General features: G+C 41.6%; 2 long non-coding RNA genes across 13 annotated transcripts in view; one reads left to right on the plus strand and one right to left on the minus strand.

Moving 5' to 3' along the window:
• Nucleotides 1–10,517: 10,517 nt before the first annotated feature.
• Nucleotides 10,518–27,413, minus strand: part of LOC115580753 (uncharacterized) — a 35,298-nt gene continuing 18,402 nt past the window's right edge. For 7 of the 12 annotated variants that reach the window (XR_003983922.1, XR_003983921.1, XR_003983918.1 and 4 more), the window contains 3 exons: nucleotides 12,985–13,414; nucleotides 12,820–12,891; nucleotides 10,518–10,994 (listed from right to left, as the gene is read on the minus strand). This is a non-coding gene — a long non-coding RNA (uncharacterized LOC115580753). Of the gene's footprint in view, nucleotides 10,995–12,819; nucleotides 12,892–12,984; nucleotides 14,035–15,656; nucleotides 15,890–16,087; nucleotides 16,136–16,283; nucleotides 16,895–18,115; nucleotides 18,260–27,413 lie in introns of those variants that run through there. The other 5 variants (XR_003983914.1, XR_003983913.1, XR_003983912.1 and 2 more) reach the window with 5 other exon arrangements.
• Nucleotides 21,766–25,663, plus strand: LOC115580754 (uncharacterized). The gene is made up of 3 exons (XR_003983923.1): nucleotides 21,766–22,413; nucleotides 22,493–22,868; nucleotides 24,676–25,663. It is a non-coding gene; the product is annotated as an uncharacterized LOC115580754 (long non-coding RNA).

Genomic DNA, 27,413 nt, shown 5'->3' on the forward strand with positions numbered 1-27,413 from the left:
TGTGTGTGTGTGTGTGTTTGTCACCTGTTTGCTTTCTGTCACGGTATCTGCAGTGTGATGCAGGAACTCAAAGAGGTGCCGCTAGGACAGGGTCAGCCTGGTAACCTTGGTAACATGTCGCTATAGGACAGTTGAGCTTATTACTAAATGCTTGACCCACACCTCGGCCCTCTCTTCAGAGCGCAGGAGCCATCTCCTGATGGCCTAACGTAATCCGTAGATGGAGAGACTGTTTAATGGATTACTACACCTCTTCCCCTCGCTCTCTCTCCTCCTCTCTCTTGCTGTCTCTGTCACACACACACCACACACACACCTGGAGATCCTCTCAGAGAAATTATCAGTATTGAGTGGTTGATAAGTGGTGGGTATGTTACTTATATCGGATGATACTCTGACTCTGTGTTGAGAGAATTGTTTTTTGCGCACCACACAAAGAAATAGATATCAAGATTCATAAAGAAATCTCTGTTTTTTTTTTTAGCACATTAAAACACAGTGCTGCTGACCACTTTAGATCAATACTTGTATTTATCAATTATTCATATACAGCATATATGTGTGTTTTTTAAAGGAGCACTGTGTAGTTTCCGAGATAGAACTCAAACTCAGAGCTGTACTATTTACAGTAACAATGAGTTAATGATACAAATTCAGAAACTTCTTTTTTTTCCATAGTTGAATAAACAGTAACAATACGAGGCCCCCAGATCACTGTTTGAAGCTAAAAAGGTATATAAACAAAGTAAAACAGTGTGAAATTGTGTCATCCGTCAAGGTCAGTTTGTTTATTTAAATTTCTTTCCAAAAACTACACAATGCACCTTTAAATTTTCCAGTAACTGGGACTTTGCATACCACGTGTAAACCCCTGTAAAATCAAATGTAACATGCAGTATCCATGTAGTTTGGAATTCTTTTTCTATGTCACATGTTGCCTGTGACACCCCACCCCAAGTACTGAACTATTCAAGGCAGCCGAACTCGAGCAGTTTAGAGGCTGAGCCATCGCACACAGAAACGCTGGAGCCCGGGAAGACGGATGCCCCACATACAGTCGGACAGAATATTCCCCTGAGCGGAGCTATCGACAGGACAAACATCAAGGATTCCCCCCTCGCCCGTGCCTCTCTCTCCCCAGTATGTCAAAGCACACCCTCTTGACCTCGAGACTCCAGATCCTCTCCTCACACCGGTGGTCACATCAAACATTCAGAGGCTACAGCTGCCGGGACATGAGACGGCACACAGCCAGACGCATGCACATATAGGACATGCATGTGCACGAACGCGGGGGACATAAACATGGAAACCGACTACAGATGGGTGCAGGGGTCTCCAGATGATTTGGATGTATATACCGCCTGTATATGACTTCAATGTGGTTTAGTCCCATTAAAACAAATGATTGATTATGGAAACCACAACCTGTTCAACTTGGCAAATTGCACTGACTAAGCGGTAAAATCTGAATGCCTAATTAAATCAGATGGTAAGGAAGTCAAATGTTACTCTTCTGAACAAATCAAGACACACCCCGTGCCCGTGCCCTTCTGTGCCACACTGCACGAGTCTCCCGGCCGTATAGGACTGTGCTGCATTAAAGTGCTGCATGACACTGTAATCCTATAGCGGAGGAGCAGCACTCCCCCCCCCCATCTTCATTAGCAGGAGTTTAAATTCCTGCAGCCTCTCTGAGCGCGCTCGTCTGCGGGGAACTGTATCCCACGCCACGCCGGGGCAGACGGAGGTGGCGCCTCGGCAATTTCATTTTGTTTAAAAATACTCCCCAAATGTTGTTAGGGCTGCATTAAAGGATCCTGTGTTAAAACAGGCAGGAGGGGAGGATTGAATCAGCTCACCGTGGGCTGGCACTCCTCACAGCTCCACTCTGCATTAAAGGCCTGTTGGGTTACACTCTCAGCAGGAGACAGTGCTACGGCGGCCCACGCTAACTGCATTAATTCCTCTGTGTTGTTAGATATACAGCACCTGTGGATACAACTCGCTCCGTTCGCTGTAATTACTGTCTGAACAACAAAGCAATACATGCTGGCATCGGCTACCGGCTCAGTCTGGAGGGCTGAGGAAATCTCCCCTGACAACCTCCAGATTGGAGGCCTTCGTACAAATCTGGCGAAGTTAAGGTGTGTCAGTGCTCTGATGTGTCTCTGGAAGCCAATTAGATGAATATAGACTTCCTAAAAGTCGGAAAACCAGGAAGAGGCTGAAAAAGTCAAACCATGACGTGCTTGAGTCTCGTCCTGGGATCCTTTCTGCTGAAATGGACATTAACCGCTCGATCCAAATGATGAGAGCAAAACTTTGGGATACATGGGAGGCTGTAACTCAGGCACAGATGTCACATTTAAGTTTTTACCTTCATTTTAAATACAGAAAATTCATGAATATTAAGGCTGCAGTTAAGGATTATTTTCAGCATTGATTAATCAGCTGCTTATTCCCTTATTTCATTTAGTTTCATTTCATTTCGTCACTGCTCCCCAGAGGCCTGCGCTTACTTAGACTTGAGTAAACAAGTTTAATCAGTACTTCGTCTTTTAGATCTGCAGATATATTTCTTTTACCGTCACATATGGCGGAAAGAGCAGCAAACCCTCAGATCTGAGGAGGCCAAACTGGCAAAAATAAGTTTTGTATTTTTGCTTTGAAAAAAATAGCCGAAGCAATTAATTAACTACCAAGGTCTGCGTGGACCGCAGATATGTGCAGCAGAAAACTAAAGGGAAGATCTGCGCTCAGGGCTGAAACACGTAAACGCTGTTGTTGTTCACCATTCACCATTCAAGGTTTAACGGGCTATTCTCCTTTCAGATCTAGAAATGTTGAAAAATCTTTCAGCGGAACACAAGTCCACCTTGGAAAGAAAAAAAAAAACCCATCTGTATGTGATGAAGAAAACTATTGATTTCCCTGCAGTCTGAATGGTGGGCATGTGCTCAGACAGCGCGGCCGAGTGCAAGTGGGATTTTTTTTTTTTTGCCTGTCCTCGCTGCCGTCTATTTGTCTCTCTGCCTTTTGTTTGTATAGCCTGTATCCTCTCTGCTCCTGATTTACATCGCCGTGTCTGGCCGGACGCTTTTCACTTCTGGGCAGCGAACCGCGTCTGAGACGTACTTACGCGAGCAAACCCGGAGCCTGAATAAAGTTTCTGTGCATTGTTAGCGTATGTTTTAAAGCTCGCAGTCACACCTCGACTCCAAGGGGGCTTCAAATCCCACGCTTACAATATCGCTGACTTCCAGCTCTTGAACGGAGGCTGGGGTTAGGTGCATTTATTTGTCACTGATTCAACTTTATTGGACTCATCATATCGGAAACATGTCCCTCTGCTCCGTCTTCTGTTCGCGCCTAAATGACACTCCATTACCGCCTCGATGTCACAGGCAAACAAAAGCCTCCCCTCTCAGCCTTGATCCCAAACAAAACACGTCAAACAAAGGCCTAATGAAAAATAACTATCAAATCGCTTTATGAAGGAAGACCGGGCCAGAGTTCTTCCTTTATAAAGATTTTCCGTGGAATTTTACTCTCATAATAGCGGCAGGTGAATACACATATTTTCTGTCGCCCGCCGAGGCACAAAGACACAGGAGTTGTTGAGAGACCTGCGTATATTGGCAAAGAACAAAGAAAATACATTAGGGCCATTACCGAGAAAAGGTTCTTGTCAATAGGACAGAGCTCCAACATCTAATAGAGACAAGACGCCAGCGATTGCCTGCATCTTTTTCTTGTTTGTGCAATCAAGAGGCCCTTCAGGACTCATTACAGAAGGCTGAACGACTCTGAGTGTCTGTGGATGCTGAGGGAGGGATTGTTTCGCCATACCACGAATATGTACGATCGCATGGAAAGGAAACAAAGAGGGGACGGGGGACTATGGAGAAAATTCAAACGCACAAGAGTCCAAGTATGAGGTCAGCGATCTGTCCATCCCTTCGCGCTGGCTCAGTGTCACGTCAAGCTAACGGATGGACATTGACCCTCCCCTTATGGACTCCGACGGACTCCCGAAATCAAGATGGATCTCGGCTTCCTCACATTTGCACTCTGCGAAAAAAGCCCCGGGCATTCATCAAAATGACACACAGAGAAGCACACGGTTTGTGCATTTTCCAGAGACCGCAGAGAGCTCGCCGCAACTTTTAGACTAAGCCCACGCGAAGCCTCCTCGTGCCTTATTACGAGCCGGTTCGGGCAACTCCATTGATTTGCTCTTTAATTAAGATAATACAGAAATAATGTGTATTCCAAGAATAAGCAAGTGTTCCGATGGGCTCCTTGTATTCACTCACCTTCAGGGTAAATCGCTCAGCTTAATCAGATAAGGCCATTCATCACACAGGAGCTTTTGTTAAACCTGTTACACTTCATCTTTTTATGATTAAGAGGTTTTTAACAGATTTTTCTCTCTATCCTATGAGCCCCAGGTGGCTTTGGAAGCGGCTACAAACACAGATATTGCTTCTCTGCATGTACCAAACCTTGTGTGTGTGTGTGTGTGTGTGTGTGTGTGTGTGTGTGTGTGTGTGTGTGTGTGTGCGCGCGCGTGTGCGTGTGTGTTGGAGCATTGTGCAAAACGCTGAGTGCATGCATTACAACTGAGGCGCGAGCAGGAGGAGGACAAAACCCGGCTGGTTCCGAATGAGTCCTTTTATCAGGCGATCGGTGACCGGTGGGAAACCTTGAGAGCCCAAACTGTGTTTTAAGTGAGACTGCAACTGCTGGGGCCATTATCCTTTCACTCTTAAACCTTTCTCTCTCCGTCCGTATGTGTGTCTGTATACGTGTGCATACATGTGTGTCCAAGCCTATGTGTGTGTGTGTGTCCTTCCCCTGCCTTGAAAGCCCTCGGAGCCTCGGGGAGCTGTGAAAAATCAATACTCTTCGGCAGCTCTGCCTCTTTATTCATTTAATAACTCACTACCATTGCATTACTGTTCCACTGATCTCCCATCACAGGGCCCAGATTGACACCTTTGTGCTCTTTTACCACACTGGAGTTTGATGTAATCAGTTAAACCTCCACCTCACGCCTGACACATGCATCAAATGGACCTTGAGTATGAACATGGGTGCATCAACAACATTGCAATATGAAAAAGAGGAGTCAAAGTGTATAGCCCGTTTGCGCGATGGAGGAATCCACGCGCGTCTGCTTGATCGCCTGATGGCGAGCCGCGCTCCCATCCTGGAAGTGGGCGTCAAACGGGAGTAACACACACAAATAACAGCAGCGGTGTGAGAAAAAGCGAGGGCTGGGAACAGAGGGACCACCTACTGTGCATACTGAAAGACTCCAACAGCAGCCTTGTATGTACAGATATACAGAAATCAGAGTTGTTGTGTTGTTATTAACGCGAAACAGAAAAAGGTGAGACGTGATGGGAGTTTTCGCCAGGTGAGGCGTTTCATGTGTGTCAGGGTGGGAATGTCAAAAACTCTGACACAGGAAGGGTGTGTGTGTGTGTGTGTGTGTGTGTGTTTGCATATGTGTCTTTGTGTGTGCACATGTACAGTGATTGTGATGGTGGTGGTGGTGGGGGTTGCCTCCCTGTGTGGGACTCGGAGCAGAGAGCAGGTGGGCTCGGGATGGAGCAGAGAATCTGTATTGATTGTTTTTGTGCCTCAGAGCTGTTTAGCCGTTGTCAAAGCTGCCTCCACCAGCTGAGAGGCAAATTGCAGCATTTACACCGGGAGGCGTTTTCTTTTCTCTCTTTTTTAAAAAAAATCTATTTATTTATTTCTTTTATTTTTACAATGGGAGATGTATCTACAATCTACAGCGTCAGAGGATTTTCTCGCTGCTTTTTCTCCCCCCCCGCAAGTCTTAGCAAAACCACGGAAATTAGAGAGAGGCAGCCCCGACAAGGAAGTCAAACTGGGGCAAAAGCTGTCTTTTTTTTTCCCTGGCCAGAGTCGAAACACACCGAAGGAAACTGAAAGTTCAAGTTCACAGGCGAGAACTAATCCTCTGAATCAGAGATATATTGCTAAGTCGACGTCATCATCAATTACGATGGCGTGAGGTGCATTATTTCTCCTCTTTATCAGAGGTGATCAAATCCTGTTCATTGCTATGGATTTATGTCAACAGCTGATCCTTTTAATTGCAAGTGCACTAACTTACTTTTATTTTATCCGTAACGGGCCATTTGTGTTTTAATGTGACACAACATATATTTCCCAAGACGTAGATTACGATTACATTTCATCTGCTCACCGTGCTGTCAGCATCTTAAAGGGTCCTTCAGCAGTTTGGTAAAAAGATTTAAGTACATTTGTTTCTCACAGATAAACAAAAGGTAAAATCATTGTGTGTACTTTCTGTGGTAAAATTCAAAATGTTAAAAGAGATGCACCCTCGCTCCCTGACCTGCATAGTTTTTTTCCAGCCTAGATGCATGAAGAGTAATAACATGCATGGCCGATTTCCAATGATTTTTGCTTTCTGACATGTTTGTTTGCTAATTCTTTGCTGTGTGGATTCAGTACGCACCATTCCAGATGAGAATGCGCCACAGCAAAGATTGGTTAAGACTGTTTTTGTCGAAACAAATCAAGAAGAAAGTGAAGAGAAAGAGTCCTGATACACTGGGGAAAACCTGTCATTTACATTAAAGGATAAGCTCACCCATATAATAAAAATATAGTCAGCATCTACTATCCACAAAACATTTTCTGAAGTTTGCAACAGTGTTTCGACATTCTCCTGAGCAACTGAGCTAGATGGTGACTCGTTTTGAAACATGAAAAAGAAAACATAAATGGGCTCCACACAAGTCTGCGTAAGCCGAGAGAACGCAATTTGATTTGAAAATATATGATATACACTCTCGACAGGCAGTCAAGCTCGTGCACCCGAAAGCTAACGATTTTAGCCTAGCAGAAACAGGGAAGGTTGATCAGCTTGAAAAAGGGTGTTAATTACCTTTCTTTTGAATCAGTCTAGGGTCTCTGGGCTTCTAGGGACTTGGAATACCCCTAATGAGCTACTTGGGGACATTCTATTTTTTTTCTTGTGTTTTGTTACTCTTTAAAACAAGTCCCCATCCACTTCAGTTGTTTAGGAGAATGCCGCAACTCTGTTTTGCTGTGAAGCTCCAGACGTGTTTTGTGGAATACAAACCTAATGCCAAGTCGCGTGAGTAAATAAAGGACCAACATTTCTTTTTTTTTTGGGTGGACTTATCCTTTAAGTTGTCTCTTGAAATGAAAACAAAAATACAGGAACAAAAACAGCAGCAGACATTTCAAATTTGAAGGTGAACGACATTTATTAAAGGTGTAACATGAGCTCAGTCAGGCTGAATGTCCATCAAAGGCCAGTTTAGCTCATGCAACCTAAGCCGGTACCTAAATATCAAGTTGTGAATCACAGAAAGTCGGCTACGTGTAGAAGGGGAGGTGGAGGAAAGCAATCAATGGACTAAGAGGAGAAACAAAGGAAACAGATGTGTACGTTGACCGCGGAGAAGCTCGGCTCCGTTATGCAGCTGCAGGACGCTGTTGGCAGACGAAAGATAAAGATGCAGAAAAACAGACAGAAAAGCAATACGTCCAATGTTTTACCACCATAAAGCACTGATTTAGGCCCGCAGAGCTTTACAATGCCGTGTTTTACCTGATAGGTTGAGTCATCGGTGCACAGGGCCAAGTGTACGATTTTTATGATGGTGCTCGAGCAGAATATGGACACCGCAGTGTGTTTGCTGATCCAATAACCAGCAGGGAAAGTTAATGACATGAAAGGAGCTGCTGTTTGCCAAACAGACTGAAACACACGATTGATTGATAATCCAGGGAGCCTCAATGCCATGTCAGACAATAATATAATAGCATATATCAAGAGTATACTAGAGTGGCTGATGAATACAGCCACAGAAATACTCGACAGGCTATTTAGCACTCACTGATGGTGGTGTTGTGTTGTGCTGGGGATGAAAAGGGCGGCTGGTGGCGACAACACAAATGGTTACGATCTCGACTAATGGCTGGTTACAACCGGTGAGAAAAGCTCAGTCAGACAGCATGGGTGAGGGCTCCAACCTAAAATGGCTTCGGTGGAAGTTTTTTCAATCATGATTCGTGGAGTTCTGCTAGCGTGAATCCCGTTAGAAATCAAAAAGCAGCAGGGGAATATGTGCGAAATCATTTGCACTGTAGCCGACAAAGGACACTTGTGGTGTTATAACATGTCACACAAACATATGTTGTCATGGGAAGAGAATGGTCCACTGTAAATAAAGAATTTAAAAAATGGTCAGTTGACAAGTAAAATGTCCTAATTCGAATAAAGGTTTTGCAGAGGAACACTGTTATCTGAGAGATTTGTCCTCGATTATTACGATTGAACACCTTCAACAAAAAGATAGCACTATTTGTCTTACAGAGAAACACTGTTATTTCACAGATTTCCCCAAAATTATCCCGATCAAGCGTACATTTCAGCTCACAGTGAGGAATACTGGTTGCACACGTACTCCTTTTTGTCGGCACTGCTTTCAAAAGTTTGAGCACTCCACTTCAAAACTTCACTGGCTGCTCGCACTACAGACTTACAGCTTGTTGGCATTTTTCACTCTGGAATAAGTTACTTTTACGACGTATGTATTGTCAAAAAAATGAATAAATAAATAAAGGCTCATGGTGATAAATACATAAAATAATACTCAAATTATTGTTGTTTTCTTCATTAAAAGCCACTATTTTCATGACTAAATCTGGCATTTGGAGTTCCTCCTCACACTTGGCATTCAAATTTAAATATGTCTTACCTTTAGGGAAATAAAAAACGAGAGACAAAGAGACGGACGGAGAAAGATGGAGAGCAAGAGAGAGAGGAGCTGTGTGTGTGTGTGTGTGTGTGTGTGTGTGTGTGTGTGTGTGTAGCTGCTTGGCTCGGCTCCATGCAGAGAAGCTGACATTAAATCATGCATTGTGCTTGTTTGCGTGTATAAGTGTGCGTGCGCGAGCGTGTATGTGTGTGTGTGTGTGTGTGTGTGTGTGTGTGCACTTGTGTAACTCTATAACAGGGGACCTCAGGATCGTAACACACACACGAACAGGGGACTTGTCGGCTAACAGGGGACATTTTTCAGGTCCCCTCTTGCACATGCCTTCAATCATGCTAGAATCATGCCTAAAGCCTGCTGGTAAATTTTTTTCATATTTACTAAGAGGGGACCTGGAGTCGTGTGAATGTTTAAATCCATACTTAACACTCTCCTGGCAGACTGGAGCAGGAATTGTAAGGATTAACTCACACACGTCGTATTTAGCACTCATGCATATGAATGGCCTGCATCGTCGGCGGGTCGTTCAGACTGCAGAGGGGACTGGAGAAACCAGTCTCTTAAAAGATACAACAAAATAGAGAAAGCAACTACACTGCATCAAAATTAAAAGGTACCCACAGAGCAGAACAATAATATTGATTTTCACAATTAAAAAAAAAAGGAAGAAACTGGAAAACCAGAATAAAATCACAAAAAATAAATTAGCAGTAAGATCATTTTGTTTTCTTTTTTGGTACAAGAAAATAGTAACTTCAACAACAATTATGAGAAGGTTTTTTCATAAAGCTAAATAGGTTTGTTAGTAAGCTTATTATCAAAAAAGATTCAGGTTCAGCTTTCGTGGATGTCTTAAGTTTTAAGCAAAAAACTACTGAAATAAGTAGCCACCAAAAAGGCAGGAGAGCATCAAGTAATTTAGAGGAGGAAAAATAACTGGGATAAAATTAAAATAATTAATGTGAATACTTGAATACAAAGTACTGTCACATTAAGTTATATGTTTTTGTTTGGCAAATGTAGAATGTATATATGAGGGTGGCCAAGCCGAGCAGTATCATAACAATTGGATTGATAAATGTGAATGCACATAACAATACTGCATCAGGGTTCAAAATAATACTGTCTAATAGGTCTTTATATTTGGCTTTTTGTCCAAAAAGCTGTAAAAGAGTTAAGTTTGTCCACAGTGTAGAGTTGCATTAGTCCCTTTCTCTGCCTGTACAAAATGACACAAGTCCCCTGTTGGATGGTATTGAATGACACTTATCCTGTGGCTGTCTGTTTTTCTGTATATTTCTACAGTGTTTTCAGTGCCCAACAATGTTCATATTATACAATGTTCAGATTATTATAACTACAAATAACAAAAAAACACAGACGATTCAGAGCTGTGTTAAGCCAAAGTTTATTTAAAGTGCTTTTAAATCCACACACACTCATAAACTGAGAGTTTCTCTCTTGCTTCTGCTGTACTCCTAACAATGGAAATGGCTCTCCACATGATTAACTACATAGACAGATTATCACGTGGAATCTCATCTCAAATCTCATTAACTCACTATAAGAGCTCCCCCTGTGGTAGTACAGTCTTTCCTACCTCAGTGATGAGTGCTATTGGTGTAGTGCAAAGTTCAAATAGATCAATGTTTATATAACTGGAGTTGATAAATAAGTATGTATACATATACATATATGTATATATATATATATATATATATATATATATATATATATATATATATATATATATATAACAAAACGTTTCAATGTTATGACAGAGTGCTGTTTACATGACTACACATTTTATGATACACTGATGCTCCGTTCACATGAAAAAACAATGTTTGGACCCTCACACTGATGCTCTGTAATGCGAGCTCCCAGTATTCAGGCACATAACAATGATAATCCAGAATGTGGCTCTCAGGATACCGGTGCCCAGTATTAATGGTCTTAATACTGTTGGTTCAACTGTCGCTTGACAGCTGTTACGTTATTGTGCACAAAATATTTCACTGCCTTCCAGTCTCACCCATTATCCCTTAGTCTGGTGTTCTTTTAGGAATCGCTGACATTCCTCTTTTCCTGGGGTCTTCATTTCCTTCAGGGAGCCCTTGAAGTAGTGTTCAACAAGTTCTCTTTCCATCTTTGACCAATGCCTTCTCTATTTCCCTGAAAATAAATGAAGAAATAACGTGAATAAATGGATGAATGAAAATGACCACCATTAATTATTGTCAACAAAAGTCATTATGTTTCATAAAGATAATCTTTCAAACTAGAGATGCACCGATCGATCGGCAACCGATCGCAATCGGCCGATAATGCCCCTATCGGTTTTGATCGGAGTTCTCAAAATAGATCAAATCAGGCCGATCAGCTGACGTTTCAATAAAGAGACAATGCACTGACTGCATGCAGGGTGGGAATTTCACGGTGGCCATGGCCGCTGTTGCCTCGCACTTTGGCCTTGATGCAGCGTGAAAAAAAAATCTCACCGTACGGCCACAGTGGCCTCTGTGCCCCTGGCCCGGTCAGCGTAGCGAGCTTGCCTTTAATTACAGCCACCTGAGTGCACAGTAGTCACTCACAGTAACTTCAGTGAGTCCGCGGTTCGCGCAGGTGGAGTCTCATCATCACGATGATCTCACGTGAAAGCCTCTCAAACAGCAGCAGCGTCTCAAAACAGAAGAACGAAACTTACAGCACAGCGAGCGAGCTCAGCCGGTTTTGACATGATACGTAACTGACTTATGTGGTAGGATTTAGTCCGGTAAAGTTGGAAATATATTCACAGATTCGAACTTCCCGGATCAATAACTCATAAGTGAAACCTTGTTAAAACACAGCTGACGGCTCTTTCCTACCGTAGTAAGGAAGACAACGAGCTACAACCGTATGTTAATCAAAACGAGCGTCTGGACATTAACTCTGGTCTGTGTGGTCAGCCGTCTGTGAGACGAGGGCGCAGGGACCGTCTACAAAGTGCAGCACTGAAAAGAGAAACTACAAAAAATATTCAGTAACTTCACTATTATTCAGAGTATATTGTCACCAAAATCACTCCACACATCAGTGGTCTCCTGCTGTTATTCTACAGATTTTTTGTTTGGAAAAAATGTGCTTTGCCATAATTTTGGGGAATTTCTATTTGGGAGAAATATTCAGTAACACTAATATTCAGTGTGGTGTCACAAAACTCACCTCACCCTAACCCTACTTAAAAAAAACTGTTTTGTAATGTAACATTAACTTGATATTGGTATTTTAAAAATGTTTTAATACATAATCCATGTCTAACTATAAATTAGGATGTTATGATATCAGTCTGAAAGGTAAATCAACACATTTTCTCAGTGGCCTTTGTGCCCTGTCATGTGGCCTTGGTGCCCTTGAAAAAAAAGTGCAGGCCAAATGGACTTGCCCCTAAAATGAGGAAATTCCCACCCTGACTGCATGCATTCCCACTAGTAATCTACAGTTACTCTATGTAAGCTGAGTCCAAGTTGTCTCTAAGAGAGTCTCTAGAGTGTGAAATATTGCACATTGCCTCAGCCTGCAATAAAACGGTGGTCAATTCATGATACTTTCTCATCTCCTAATTTTTATACTTAATAATACAATGTCAATGTTGTGTAAGAAGAATCATTAATTAAATATATGAAAGTTACACAAGACAACAATATAGAAGAATTTATGGATTTGACACTGTGATCGGTGATTGGCAATATCGGGATCGGCAGATACTGCTTTTGGTGATCGGTGATCGGCCCCAAAAATCCTGATCGGTGCATCTCTATTTCAAACCAATGGAATAACATAACGCTTTGACTTGACGGTGATTTCTCAACTTCCCCTGTTGACTTTCTAGAGGTAGCAGCCCTGTCTTCAGAGCCTCCATGCACTGAGTTTCATGAAACCATGAATAATTGAAAGTCACGCTGCATTTAGTGAACAGATTTTTCTTTACCTGGATACAATATGTTGTGCATCTTACCATTTCGACTTGAGGTTGCTGTCTGCTCAGGCAGGACATCTTCTGCATCTCTGTCGCTGTCCTCCTCTTCAGCTGCAACAAAATATTTAAAGCTTATATTACACACTGTCTTTGATTTCTTTAACAAAACAATAAAAACAGATATTCCTAATATCCTTCACTTACAGCTGATGTTTGGTATGATGTCTTCCAGGGACTTTCCTTTAAATTCTCCCAGTCCACTTTGTATGGCAAGAAGAAGTTTGCTCACTTAAGCTGTGTGCAGTGTTTCTTCAGGGAGTCTGTAAAAACTCTTATGGACCTCGACATCGTGTTCCATGAAACCTGCAAGCTCTTCCTGTTTGTAAATTGTGAACGATCTGTGAAACTGTGGCAATATGCTTCCTTAATTTCGTTGAGGAAATATTTTCTGGCTGTCTGGCCCCACATTCTTTGCATATCGCCTTATTGTGTCAGTTCCACAATTGTTTTCACAAGATCCATAATTTGGGCGGGGAAAAATGTAGGGATTGCTTGGGGAAATCCCAACTGCTTCCCAATTTTTTATCAGGAGGTCAACTGACTATTTAATATCATTTGGGAAGAGCACAGCTACCTTGCGGCTCCTCTTCTCTTGTATTTCTACCCTGGTGACTATCTTGCATAGTTCTCCCTCTACCTTTGACAGGCTGGCCAGAATTTCATCTCGCATACTCCATTTGTTTCGCTGCAGGAATGTTTTGAAATTCATCCTTGAAACTTCTCCGAAACGTGTCCTTGTAAAATCGATGTCACAGTCACAAGGGAATAGCGCAATTTCAGTGCAGTTGAAGGAACTGAAAACCGGCGTGTTGAGTCATCAAACCCAATCATCTACTTGACAGGATCAAGTACTGTGATAAATTTTTCTTAGCTAATCAATTCCTTCAAAAAGACAATGTCTCTATCAATGTCTCTTGCTGCCACAAGAAGTCTTGCAAGTTCCCTCATCTTGTTTCTGATGTCTGACCATTGTCTCACATTTTCTCCGTTTTTGGCAAACATTCTGTCTTCCAGTGAAAGAATCAGAGTGTCAGATTTCGCCACTTGGGTTACTGTGTCGTATGTCATCTGTCACCTAACTTCTTTTTAAATCCACTGGAAACTGAAGCATCCATGGGCAACATCAGGCAGCAGGATGTCTTGTTCATCTTCATCTGACATTTCCAGGAAAAGGAAAACTTGTTGCTCCATGTCCTAGAATAAAGAAATGTGAGTTACTTTTTAATTTGCACAAATTTATAACAACACCTTTTTCTGCAAGAATTGTCTTATACATTTGACCCATCTATGTTTATCTAATTAAAAGCCCTATTGGGCCATTCTAACACATAAATATGATTTGATCTAAACCATTCCATTGTAGCTCTGGCTGTATGTTTAGGCTTGTTGTCCTGCTGGAAGGTGAACTTCCGCCCCAGTCTCAAGTCTTTTGCAGACTTTAACAGGTTTTCTTCCAAGATTGTCCTGTATTTGGCTCCATCCCTTTTCCCATCAACTCTGTCCGGCTTCCCTGTCCCTGCTGAAGAAAAGCATCCCCACAGCATGATGCTGCCACTACCATGTTTCATGGTGTGTTCAGGGTGATGTGCAGTGTTAGTTTTCTGCCACACATAGTGTTTTGCATTTAGGCCCAAAACATCAATTTTGGTCTCATCTGACCAGAGCACCTTCCTCCACATGTTTGTTTTGACCCCCACATGGCCTGTGTCAAACTGCATGGCTTTGTTTCAACAATGGCTCTCTTCTTGCCACTCTTCCATAAAGGCCCAATTTGTGGAGAACATGACTAATAGCTGTCCTGTGGACAGATTCTCCCACCTGAGCTGGTGATCTCTGCAGCTCCTCCAGAGTTATCATGGGCCTCTTGGCTGCTTCTCTGATCAATGCTCTCCTTGCCCGGCCCGTCAGTTTAGGTGGACAGCCATGTCTTGGTAGGTTTGCAGTTGTGCCATATTCTTTCCATTTTCAGGTGATGGATTGAACAGTGCTCAGTGAGATGTACAAAGCTTGGGATATTTTTTCATATCCTAACCATGCTTTAAACTTCTCTACAACTTTATCCCTGACCTGTCTGGTGTGTTCTTTGGGCTTCATGATGCTGTTTGCTGTATGTTCTCTAGCAAACCTCTGAGGCCTTCACAGAACAGCTATATTTACAGAGATTAGATTGCACACAGATGGACTCCATTTACTAATTAGGTGACTTTTGAAGGCAACTAGTTGCACTGGATTTTATTCAAGGGTATCAGAGTAAAGGGGGGGATTACTACTTTTGCACACCACACTTAACTGTTTTTTATTTGTAAAAAAAAAGTAAAACCATGTATCATTTTCCTTCCACTTCACAATTATGCACCACTTTGTGTTGGTCTATCACATAAAATCCGAATAAAATACATTTACATTTGTGGTTAAAATGTGACAAAATGTGGAAAGGTTCAAGGGGGGTGAATACTTTTGCAAGGCACTGTAAGTGGCTTCCAGAGGAGAAGTGCAGGAGCAGCTGAGGTAAATGAACAATGAGCAAACGAGTCCAACCTTTTTTTAACACGTTTGACTCTACCTCCCCCAGCCCCCCTGCTGCTCCTCTGAGCAACAACTCCAGGACAAAACCCACACAGCTCCCACAACCCCATAGCATCCCCCGCAGCAGACACCACATCCCTCACGACCACCCCCCTGCTCTTACCCACCACAAACCCTGCCACACCCCCCACCCCTACATGACATGAACGAGGAGGAGTTGGCATGGAATGAACTTCAAATAAAACATACAGAATATTTAACGTGAAGAGAGTGTTAGTCTTGGCACTTACATGTGAAAACCTGAAGGCATTCCTCAATGGTTGGACGTTCTTCAAATGAACTTTTCAGCATTCTGGTAATAATATCCTTTAGGCTCATCCATTTTTCTTCACAATGAAGAGTGAAGTTGCCTGTTAGGACATTTTGAGACAGCCCAAGTGGATCACTGGAGTAGGGTGTTCGTTCTGGTTTGATAGGGATGTTGCCCATCAGTCAGGATGTAATGCACCACGCACCCCGCAACCTAAAATGGAATGGAATGGAATTGAAATAATGTCAACTAACAGTCACCAAAACCACTCTTTACATTAAACTATTTGCATTTACCTAGTCAAATTGTAGAGAATGAGTAACAATAACAATAATTTAAATACAAATCAATCATGAGTTCTTCTGACTATGCAAGACAACTTCAAATGGTATATTTTACATCATGAATTACCTTTAAATGAACACTTTCAAGCTCAACTCGCTTGGATATCTGATTCACCTAGGTTGTATCCACAGAGAGGGGAGACAAAATAGGCAAATTAGGCATCTTCCAACACAGAAATGGGTCGCTACAGATGCTCAAACTTGTTCCACTGCCCTTCATCTTCAGTGAATATAATTGAAGAAAGAAAGCTTAATATCTTTACCCTGTTGTCTGCATGCCCATCACAGGATGAAGCAGTGGTATTCTAAAACAAAGGACATTTAAAGCATGAAAACAATAATTTTACTATGTAAAAAATTTGACAGTATTTGGGAATAAGGTTCTATTGACATGTATAATATTAATCCTACCAACAGCAAGTGTAAATGTTGACTGATAAGATTGGTTACATCAATGAGATCACAACTATATGAGTGTAGACTGTCATATCTATAATCCATTTTCTCTCTTTGTTATTTCTCACATCAGTGACAGACAATTAAGATACCTTACAATTTTTCTCATACTTTCTCAATATTTTATACTGCACTATGTAATGGCAAGTCTACATTTCGAGTTTCAACAATGAGCTTAAAAAGAATTTAAACCAGTTACTAATCAAATCATATCCACAATATTGGCATGGATGAGAGTCCTTACAACTTAGTTAAATGATGAAATTTTGTGTGTCAAAGAAACAAAATGTGTAAATAGAAATAGACATATACATACATGTCGCCCTGGACAGTTAGGGTCTCCATAGTCATACACAAGTTCTTCTCCTGTGTATATGGCTATATCTTTGCCAGCAGCAATGAAGTGCAAGGCTTCCTTTTATAGGTTGAACCCTTCTGGATGTCATTTTTCTGTGGAGTAATGAAGATGATAATATATACGATGCACTGTCTTCACAAATAACAAATATATTTAAATTGGCTGTTTTATGCAATTTAATGACAAGCATGAAAGCCTCAGTGACTTCATGAAAGCAGTAGTAGTTACTGTACTGCCAAAATTATAATGTTCAATGGAATTGAAGTCAGGCAACTGGGGGGAAACTCAATGACAGTCAGGACTCCATTGGTCTTTAAGTACTTTAAGTACACTTAGTATGGCTAGATTAAAGGTTTATAAGGGGGCAGTACATCAAACTCTAAAACACTAGACAGAAACTGGATCAGTTTCCAAAACACGACCAGGTAGAGCCAAAGGGACCTCACCATCAGAAGATCAATATATCAATTAATTGGACCTTGCAAAACCATAGCTGTACTCAAAATAGGGATTGGGAATTTTTTCAATTTAAGACAAAGTTTCAGCATTTCTGTTATTATTTGTGTGTGTTCTAAGCCTCAACGATCACCTTTTTGGGTCAAAATAACCCCAAAAGTGGGTGTTTCACCTCTGGCCCTATATTTAGCTGTATCTGTGTAGTTTTATATGGAGGACTCAAACAAAAAGACTGCTTGTTAATTTACATGAATGTTCAGCATCAATTATTGAAATGAAAACATGTGGCCAAGCTTCTACAGGGTGTCTTGGATGTTCAGGACTAATTTCGATCCAATCCAGGAAAGGTGAAGGAGTAGCTTAGGGAAATGAACAATGAGCAAACAAGTTCAACCGGTTTTTCACCAGGTTTGATTCCAGCTCCCCCATCTGCAGCAACCCCGACTGCTCCTTGGAGCAACAAATCCAGGACAAAAACCACAAGGATTGCATCATACAAACAAAGAATCACTAAATGAGTAATTTTGGTCTGAGGCCTAAACCTCACAAATTCACTACTCAAAAAGTATTTGGAGTACAGCTGTAGGATTTTGCACGGTCTCATGAATTTTAAATAGGTTTCAACAAGATTATTTTCATGAAAATCCGTGAAATGAAGTCATAATGAAATTTATATTATTACATTTAACAAATATGCAAAATGGAGGTGTTTTGACTTGTGGAAAAAAACCTTTGCCTATACTGCATCTACTCTAAAGCATATTGATTTTAACAGACTCAACTGATTCATCCATACAGAGGTATATGTAAAAATGTTGAACTTACCTGTCACTTTAGCCGCGAAGCTGGTAGAAGGCAGAAATAGGTCAATGTTCGATGTTAGATTTCTTAAAGTCTGTAGTTGCCAAAGGCTGGCAAACTTTCTGTGAAAAAAGCCCAGAATGTATACAGAATCCTGAGCAGATATCTGGACGGTGATTGGTTCCTGAGGTTAGGGGATGCAAATGTGTGCTTCCACAGTGATGCAAATGATATTGAGCAGATATCTGGACAGTGATTGGTTCACTTGGTTAGGACTACGATGCAAACGTTCGCCTTTGTTTGCAAAACAAGGTCATGTAAATTCAAGTAGACCACAGGCATCTTTTGTCCAACTCTCAACTTGAGGTCACATCACTCTCCCTTTATCAGAGATAAGACAGTACGTTATGATACCTTTTGCCTAATGTTTTCAAGGATGACATTAGTTTTGGTAAACTCAAATCTGGCTGTGAAAGAGTGATCAATATGTCATCTGCAAAAAGGCAGGTCTTAAACACTGTGTCTTTAATCCAAATTCCTCTTATGTCCTGGTCTTCTCTAATAGCCTGAGCCAGAGGTTCGATAAATAGTTCAAACAAGGTCGGACTTAAGGGACACACCTGCCGACAGGCTCTTTCAAGTGGCACAGGGTTGGTCAGACTACCATTTATTTTTATTCTGGCTGAGGGGGAATAATATAAGATTTTTAGATATGAGATGACTTCAATATCAAAGCCAAATATTTGTAATGTTAAGTGTAAGTATTCCCAACTAACTGAATCGAATGCCTTTTTCGGTATCAAGGCTGAGACCAATGGATTTATCTTTATTTTTGCTCATATGCTCCATTAAATGTAAAGCCCGTCTTACGTTATCTTGTGTCTGTCTGGTTTTAAGGAAGCCTGTCTTGTCCTCATCTATTATATCCGGAATAATATTTTCTAATCTTTTTGCAATTATTGAGGCATATAGTCTATAGTCGAAGTTTAAAATCGATATCGGTCTGTATGAACTGCACTCAGATTTATCTTTCCCCACCTTAGGAATTACCGAGATGATGGCATGTTTCCAAGAAGCTGGTGTTTCTCCTCCATTAAGAGTAAAGAGGAGTAGAGTAGTTTTGTACCATTCTGCAGAGTATCCATTCTCACCTGGCATTTTATTTGTTTTGAGTCTCGAGATAGCATTATCCAGGTATGTTTCTGTTCATGTTTACATCTATGTATATTGTGAAGGAAGAAAAAAATCCTCTAAATTAATGATATGATATGTGTTCAAAATAATTTCAAATATTATCACTTGTAACAGTTAAAATTGTACTGACAGCAAATTTGTTTGGCCAGCATGAACAAAAATGTATATTTTGGATTGAAAATGGGCGCTTACTCTTCCCTCTCTGCAGTTGCTCCGCCATGCTTGTCTTGTCCGATATCTGTCACTCTCTCTGAGCATGCTCAAAGTCATGACATGATTGTGATTGGATAATCAGGATCCAATCAGTAACCCGCATTGCTGATATCAATCAATTACAGAGTATTTATTGGTTTTGAGACAGAAATATGACATGACCATTCCAATGGACACAGGGTCCGAAGGAGTTAATTCCCCAAGTGTTTGTCTCCTTCCACTATTGTGTTGTTGTAGTTACTGTCTTGAAAAAAATCACCGCTATGGTCAGCCCTCCTGACCGAGACTACAGCAAACTTTCCCCAGAAAACAGCATCCCTCCCCACAAGTGAAAGAGTCAGACAGCGTCCTCTTTACTGATGGCGATTATGTAATTATGTAATTTAGAGCGAATAACGTAACTTTGTCACTTTCCAGGATGATTGGTGGGTCAACATCTTAATCACTACACATTATAGCTGCATCGATATGATTAAAACAGTCACCGGGTACATTAACAGGAGGACACTGGGGGAAAAAACACACATAGATCTCAATGTCATGATCTGTATCATCATGCCTCTTTTGGATCTGCAGCGCTGGCATTCTGTGTGAATTACACACTGGTTCTTCTTTACACTGGAGCTGCTTGGTTCTGTGTGAACAAACAATGGCAGAGATTCGGCAAACCACCACTGCGGTGATAATGCAGCGACTCTGTGTGAAAAAGCCTAGTGCTTGAACATGAAAACAACAATCTCACTACTGATCATCTTTATTTTAACTTCATCTCGGTTGTTCCTTTTTTAAATTCTTAAATTAACATTGTTTTTTTTCCGCCTTCCCTGTACTCCTTCACTTACATAAAGACTGAAGCTTTTACCTGGGAAATCCACTAAAGTTGAACTTAATGTATTGTTATAAAAGACAAAATTTGAAGAGACAATTCAGTTGAGTTTGAGACACTCCATGTTGGAGTGTGAGTGTCGCTCCATGCTATCCAAGAGGGAACTTTTGCTGTGATACACTAGCTAACAGGGGACTCCTGGGGATGTTTCAGTAGCCCCATCCTCACGGCCCTTTGAGTGCAGGAATCCTGCACCAATTCTCTGCATCCTACAACGTGTGAAAGTCTCAGATGCGGTGAGGGGTGAAATTCTGCTGCGCTCTTTTGGATTCAAATGTGAAAAAGGCTTGTGCTTAAGCATGAAAACAATGATCTCACTGCTGATGATCTTCATTTTAGCTTAATCCAGGTTGTTCCTTTTTTAAAATTTTAAATTAACATTGTTTTTTTTTTCCGCCTTCCCTGTACTCCTTCACTTTCATAGAGACTGAAGCTTTAACCTGGGAAATCTACTAAAGTTGAGCTTAATGTATTGTTATAAAAGAAAACAATATATGATGACACAATTCAGTTGAGTTTGAGACACTCCATGTTGGAGTGTGAGTGTCGCTCCATGCTATCCAAAAGGGAGCTTGTGCTGTAATATACTAGCTAACAGGGGACTCCTGGGGATGTTTCAGTAGCCCCATCCTCACGCCCCTTTGAGTGCAGGAATCCTGCACCAATTCTCTGCATCCTACAACGTGTGAAAGTCTCAGATGCGGTGAGGGGTGAAATTCTGCTGCGCTCTTTTGGATTCAAATGTGAAAAAGGCTTGTGCTTAAGCATGAAAACAATGATCTCACTGCTGATGATCTTCATTTTAGCTTAATCCAGGTTGTTCCTTTTTTAAAAATTTAAATTAACATTGTTTTTTTTTTCGCCTTCCCTGTACTCCTTCACTTTCATAGAGACTGAAGCTTTAACCTGGGAAATCTACTAAAGTTGAGCTTAATGTATTGTTATAAAAGAAAACAATATTTGAAGACACAACTCAGTTGAGTTTAAGACACTCCATGTTGGAGTGTGAGTGTCGCTCCATGCTATCCAAGAGGGAACTTGTGCTGTAATACACTACCTAACAGGGGACTCCTGGGGATGTTTATAATAGATCCATTCTTAGCAATGAATTAAAAATGAAAGGAAACTATATTCCTGTTCCTCTTGACTTTATCCTGATTGTTTTTATCCTTTATTGGAAGTACTTGTTACTTTCTTTCATTCTGCTTGGTTCCTCAATTTAATACAGAGAAGATCTGGTAAATGGCTAAGCCATCCACTAGAACTAAACCTTAATATTTTGATATTAAAACAGAATGACAAATCAGGTTTAAAGAATATAAATGGTATTATTTAGTAGATGAATATGCATTCCCCTTAAAATTAGTGTCCTGGTGTAATTGATCTCTAAAATGTAACTAAGTAAGTTAAGTTGCTTGTACTAATATTTGTGCATGCAGCCAAATCACTTCTGATTTACAGGTAAAACGTATTTTCCGTTTTCCATAGAAATGTTTATATATTGATGTCATCAAAGTTAATTATCAACTTCAGAAAGAAACAATGAAAATCTCTTTCGTAAACAAACTATCATTAGGTGAAAGAATGGGTGCAGACAGCTCCAATGCAGGATATGGAAGTCCCCTCTTTGATAGGTAGACATCGCTGAAGGATCCAAGTCCCCTCTTGGTTTTTTCTTTAAAAAAATTAAAAGAACACATTTGAAGTACTATTATGGTAAAAGACCTTAAAAGAAGCTATAGTATTATATTTTTGTTTCTTCAAAATGACCAGAAACAGGAGTCCCCTCTTAGATATTGGAGTCCGACGAGTGCCCTGTTGCCCCTGTTCACGTGTATGTGTGTGTGTGTGTGTGTGTGTGTGTGTGTAATGCCAAAGGAAAAGGCTGTTTAACTGCAATGTAAAGCCCCCAAAATAGACATAGCATACACTTAACTCTTGCTCCTGGTACAGCTTCAGCAGTACAAAGTCCAGCTTCCTGCCAGCTGCTTCTCCACTCTGATGAACAGCTGACAGTCATCTACTGCAGGTAACAAACTGACGAGTGATTAGTGCCTCATACAACATCTCTTTAAGATCTAAACTGACTGAAACTGTTTGGTAATAAGGCCCCTGATCAACAATGCAGTCAACTCTAACAAAGACAGAACACCAACAGCAGGAGCAGCAGAGGCAGCCTGCCTGACTAGCTACAAGCTCCAGCAGATGGTGAGCTTTGTGCCACTTTGTGTGACCTGCCCTTTCTGATGAAACTAACCCATTCAATAAGACCAGTGAATAAAGAGTGATGAATCAACAATACTGACAACCAATTTCCATCAAGTGACAATAGCACACATGTTCTTGTAATTGCTTGTAACGCTCTGTATCACTGTGTGTCTCTGTCAGGTCCAGCTGATCCATTATAACCAGGATCTGTATGCCAACTACACTGAGGCAGCTAAGAGCCCTCATGGCATCGCAGTGGTCTCCATCTTCATAAAGGTCAGTGTAATTCTCTCGAAGCATGGCAAACACAAGTGGCTTTCTTTCAACAGGTTTATTTGTGTCTTTCCCTCCCAATCCACCAAAACCACCAAATCTCTATATAAAGACAAATATAGCAACAATAAAAGCATTCACAGTATGTGGAAAACTGCTTATCAAAGGAAAAACAAAGACAAAAGAAACACAAGTTACCTCGTTGGCTGCGTGCTGCAAGTACGGGAATTATCTTTGATTCTTGGAGGGTCCTTAAACATTTTACAACCACTTTCACCACTTGGCATGTTTACTAATGGGACATGTGCGCATCCTTTTCTGTAATCTCTCCCTTCTCAAGTACACCGAACATTTCAATATAAAAGTAGCTGTTTCACAATAAAAGCTATTTCTTAAAATAATATATTACAAACAACCGTGACAGTCAGCAAGCAGGCCCGTATTAACCCCATTTGGTGCACCTGGGCACTGGATTTATTGCTCATTTGTAAACACAATGCTTATCAGTCTATAGGCAGGAATCTAAAGGTTTATTAATACAATTCTATTCAAATTCACTTTATTGGCATCAATGCCACAACAACAGTATTCCCCTCAGTGAAACAGCAAGTGGAGCTGTTCAACACGAAAGTACTGAAGTGATGCGACTCTGACTGTGTACCAGCCAAGGAAGAATGTCTGCATCCTGAGCACCGTGCACACAGCTGTGGGCACCTTTAGTGGGGTGAAGGCAACACCAGAGTCTGTGATGTACTACAACAACACCAAGTACGGCGAGGACGTCCTCGACCAGATGGTGAGGGCGTACTCTGTCAAAGGCAGAAAGATAGCCAGTGGCGATCTTCTATAACATCCTCATCCCGGCTGGGATCAATGCCTGCATCTTATTGAAGGAGTGCACCAGCAGAAGGAGAGCTTGGAGGAAAGTCCTGCAGCAACTGGCAGAGGAGTTGAGGGCAGAATACATGGGGGGGAAAGCGGCCGCGGCAGTCGGCACAAGGTGGGCAGCAGCAGCAGCAGCAGCAGACACGGAGGCAGTGCCGGTCTGAAAGAGCTGCAAACAGAACCAAACCTCGGACACTTGACATGCCACAAGCTCATGTGTGGTAATTGTGTAGTAGCACTAAGGGCTGCAGCACCTCCCCGCTAGCAGTATTGTCTCCACAGTTAGTTTCGGCTTCGTCAGCACTGCTCCTGCTGCTAGTGAATGCAATTCATCCTTCTAATGTTCTCACTACTTTGTGGACCAACTCAACTCTGACTGAGGGGGGTGTGATGGGGTCATGTAATCATGATTTATTATTATTGTTGTTATTTTTGAGAAATTAATATTCATAAACAAGTAATGTATGGTCTTTCAACAATTTCCATTGAATTATATAAACATTTACGTAAAACATTTTTTCAGAAAGTTTGTGTCATGAGGTGGTTGACAATGGTTGGTGCTCCTGGGCACTTGCCCAATCCAGTCTATGGATAATCCGGCCTTGTCAGCAAGTGCTTCTGGAGACAATGGAACATAATAAAGGGTCAATTAAGAAAAAGAGCTTATCGGGTGGTTTTACTGACTTGTAACATATTGTACATTATAAAAATATCCTCTCAGTCGTGGATTATGGATTTTCATTACACTAATGTAAGGACTGCAGGACAGAAAAAAGATCACTATTTCAATCCGTAGACATAATGCTTCATGTATTTTACTGCATTGTGTGTGTGTGTGTGTGTGCGTGCGTGCGTGAGTGTGTGTCTTGTGCAGCGGCTTGTGATGAATATTTGACCCCTTTTTTCTCTCTGTGACATCTCTCAGCTCTCTGAAAACTCCAACTCCTTCCTCAACCGCATGCTCAATAGAGACACTATCACCAGAATCAACTACAGACGTAAGACACACACACACACACACGCACACACACCAACATAGCCTCCATTTGTGTTCTGTTCTGGGAAAAAGTCTATATCTTGTTCTTGAAATAAAATGAGGTCTTTATATTAGCTATGTATCAACAACACAACAACACATCCTCATACCTAAATGACTGAATAGGTTGGTTGCCAGTGACTCCCAAAACAACATGACAGAAGAAGCAGACCAGCCACAGGCGACCCAGACCTTTGTTGCACGCTAGCAATTTGGTAAGGTTTAGGAAAAGATTTTGATTTGAATTAAAATAAGTATGTATGTTTGTGGCGTAACTTAAGAAGACCCGAAAGTAGATTAATTAGGGCGCCAACTACATAAATTATAATTATATCAAATTTATCACCTCAGGGTTTACGGTCTCACTAAGGTCACACATCACAAAAGATTTGAGGAATAGGTTTAAATCAAATCATATAATGTCCACTCCAAATGCACATTTCAATAATTATTAATGTTTTAACAATATTTCAGGACAAAATAAATTCATTTCAAAACAATTCATTCAGTTTAAATGTCATTCTTTTGTTTTAAACCACTGAAATAGTGTCCATTTGTAAACGTCCAGAAATGTAGGGTGAATGGGAATGTGTGTGTGTGTGTGTGTGTGTGTGTTTGTGTTTGTGTTTGTGTTTGTGTCAGTCCAGATGGGTTACTTGGATAGCAGGGGGGAAGGGGAAAGTCCAGACTGGGAGAAGCTTTCCCAGGTTGAAGAAGTAAAGGGCTGTGGGATAATGAGGAATGGGCACAGTGGTGTACGCAGGGATAGTGGCAGTCTCTGGTCAAAGGGAAACACTAGCCCTTTTTAGATAGAAAAGGCGGCACATTTGCTCCAAGGTAAGGACGGAAATGTGCCGGCCTGTCTTTCTAAAACGGAGGCGTAATATTCCTCCTTTTCCAAAAGCCGCCTCTGAGGTTGGCGTAAACATGTGACGTGACATGAAGCTCGAAGTTGGGCTGTGAACAGTGACAACGAATTTGTCTTCAAAATAAGAGCTTTACATTGCACCCCATTGGAGTTTAGAACTGGGTTCTTAGCGGGGGACTATTAATTTGAAAGTAGCAACCGTTCCTAGCTTGCTGCTACAACAACAAGCTAACACAACCAAACAGCTACAGAGACCGAGAAGATGCTAGCATCTCCTGGATCTCAGCGGCTGTCCAGTTGCTCATCTTAATGTCTGCGGATGAAATGATGCTGTGATCAGCTGTTTCCTGGTTTTAAAACTCAGTGCAGGTCATTGACACCTCCACCCACCTCACGCAGAGGCCGGCACATTGCCGCCTCGTTTTTAGATAGCAGGCGAGGCGGAAATAAGTGTACCCTCCGAGGCGGAAAATCGGCGGACCAAAACAGAGCCCCAATTTGCCGACCTCTGTCTAAAACCGCATCCGAGCCGCCAAAAGGACGGGCAAAGTGGCGGCTTGGTGCTCTGTCCAAAAACGGCTAGTGAGGTTCACAAGGAGCAATTATCCACAGTTAATATCCGAAGCTGTCATTCGCATTAATCCAGAGCAAAAAGGTAGTTCAAAAAAGTTGTCCAAACCTGCTCTGATGATTCAGGAAGACGAGGTCCTTCAGCTTTCCTCAGTTCCATGTGCTTTTCTCCCAAAAACTCACCCCTTTTCCAGCCACTCTTTTGTTCCTCTGCTCCCACGCTCCTCTTCTTCTCCCACACTCTCCGGTTGTTTTTTGGATGGCCTGATTCTCCCAGGTGTGTCCCAATCATATGGGTTTTACCACACCCTCATTTCCACAGCCCCTCCTCTCACTCACAGCAGAGGGGAAAGGAAAGGAGCAGTCCAGTCTACTGGCTGCTACATGTTAAACCCTTTCACATTGGACAATAAACCTACGCACTGACATCTGGCTTTTGTCTTCGATGTGTATGCGTACAATCAGCATTCACACCCACTTCAAATGACTCTGCAGTACTCAAAGGTGCATCAGTTGCAACACAACACCTAAATTAACAATTCCGGCTTTTCCTTGTTTCCATGTGATCAGCAGCTAGGGTTGCCAACCGTCCCTTGAAAAACGGAATCGTCCCATATTTAGAAACAAAGTTATGCATCCCGTATTGAGCTTAAAAGGGATGCACTTTGTCCCGTATTTCCGTGAAAATCAAAATGGTCTTTAAAATGTCAATGGAATCAATGAATGACAGGGCGTTTTATATGAAAATATACGGTAATCTTACTGCCAGCCCTCTCCTGCTCTGTGACCAATGAGCCGACAGCACACTCACACACGAGAATAACAATGCAGAATCCTGCTTTTCTCATTGGTCGAGCTACTGTCGCTTGCAAGAAGATACCGGAAGACAAGAGACTGAGGCAACTGGCAAAACAATCCAGCATGGCTCACAACGACACAGGTTCACAGGACACTGCAGACGGTACGCCTTCCACCACGAGCAGTAACGTTACTCCCCCGATAAAAAAAGAAAAGGCTGCAAAAATACAGACTCGAATGAGAAAAAGAAAACGTGGCTGGAAAAAGTATAGATAATGTCTGCTGGCACACGTTTTCTGTAGCCCATGGTGAACTGTTTGACGTTAAACAGCTTCTAGTGGTCTACACGTGAGGGACAACCAGGTGGACCCTTGACTGGTTTGTTGTCCAC

Source organism: Sparus aurata, chromosome 4, assembly GCF_900880675.1.
Source record: "Sparus aurata chromosome 4, fSpaAur1.1, whole genome shotgun sequence".
Lineage (NCBI taxonomy): Eukaryota > Metazoa > Chordata > Actinopteri > Spariformes > Sparidae > Sparus > Sparus aurata.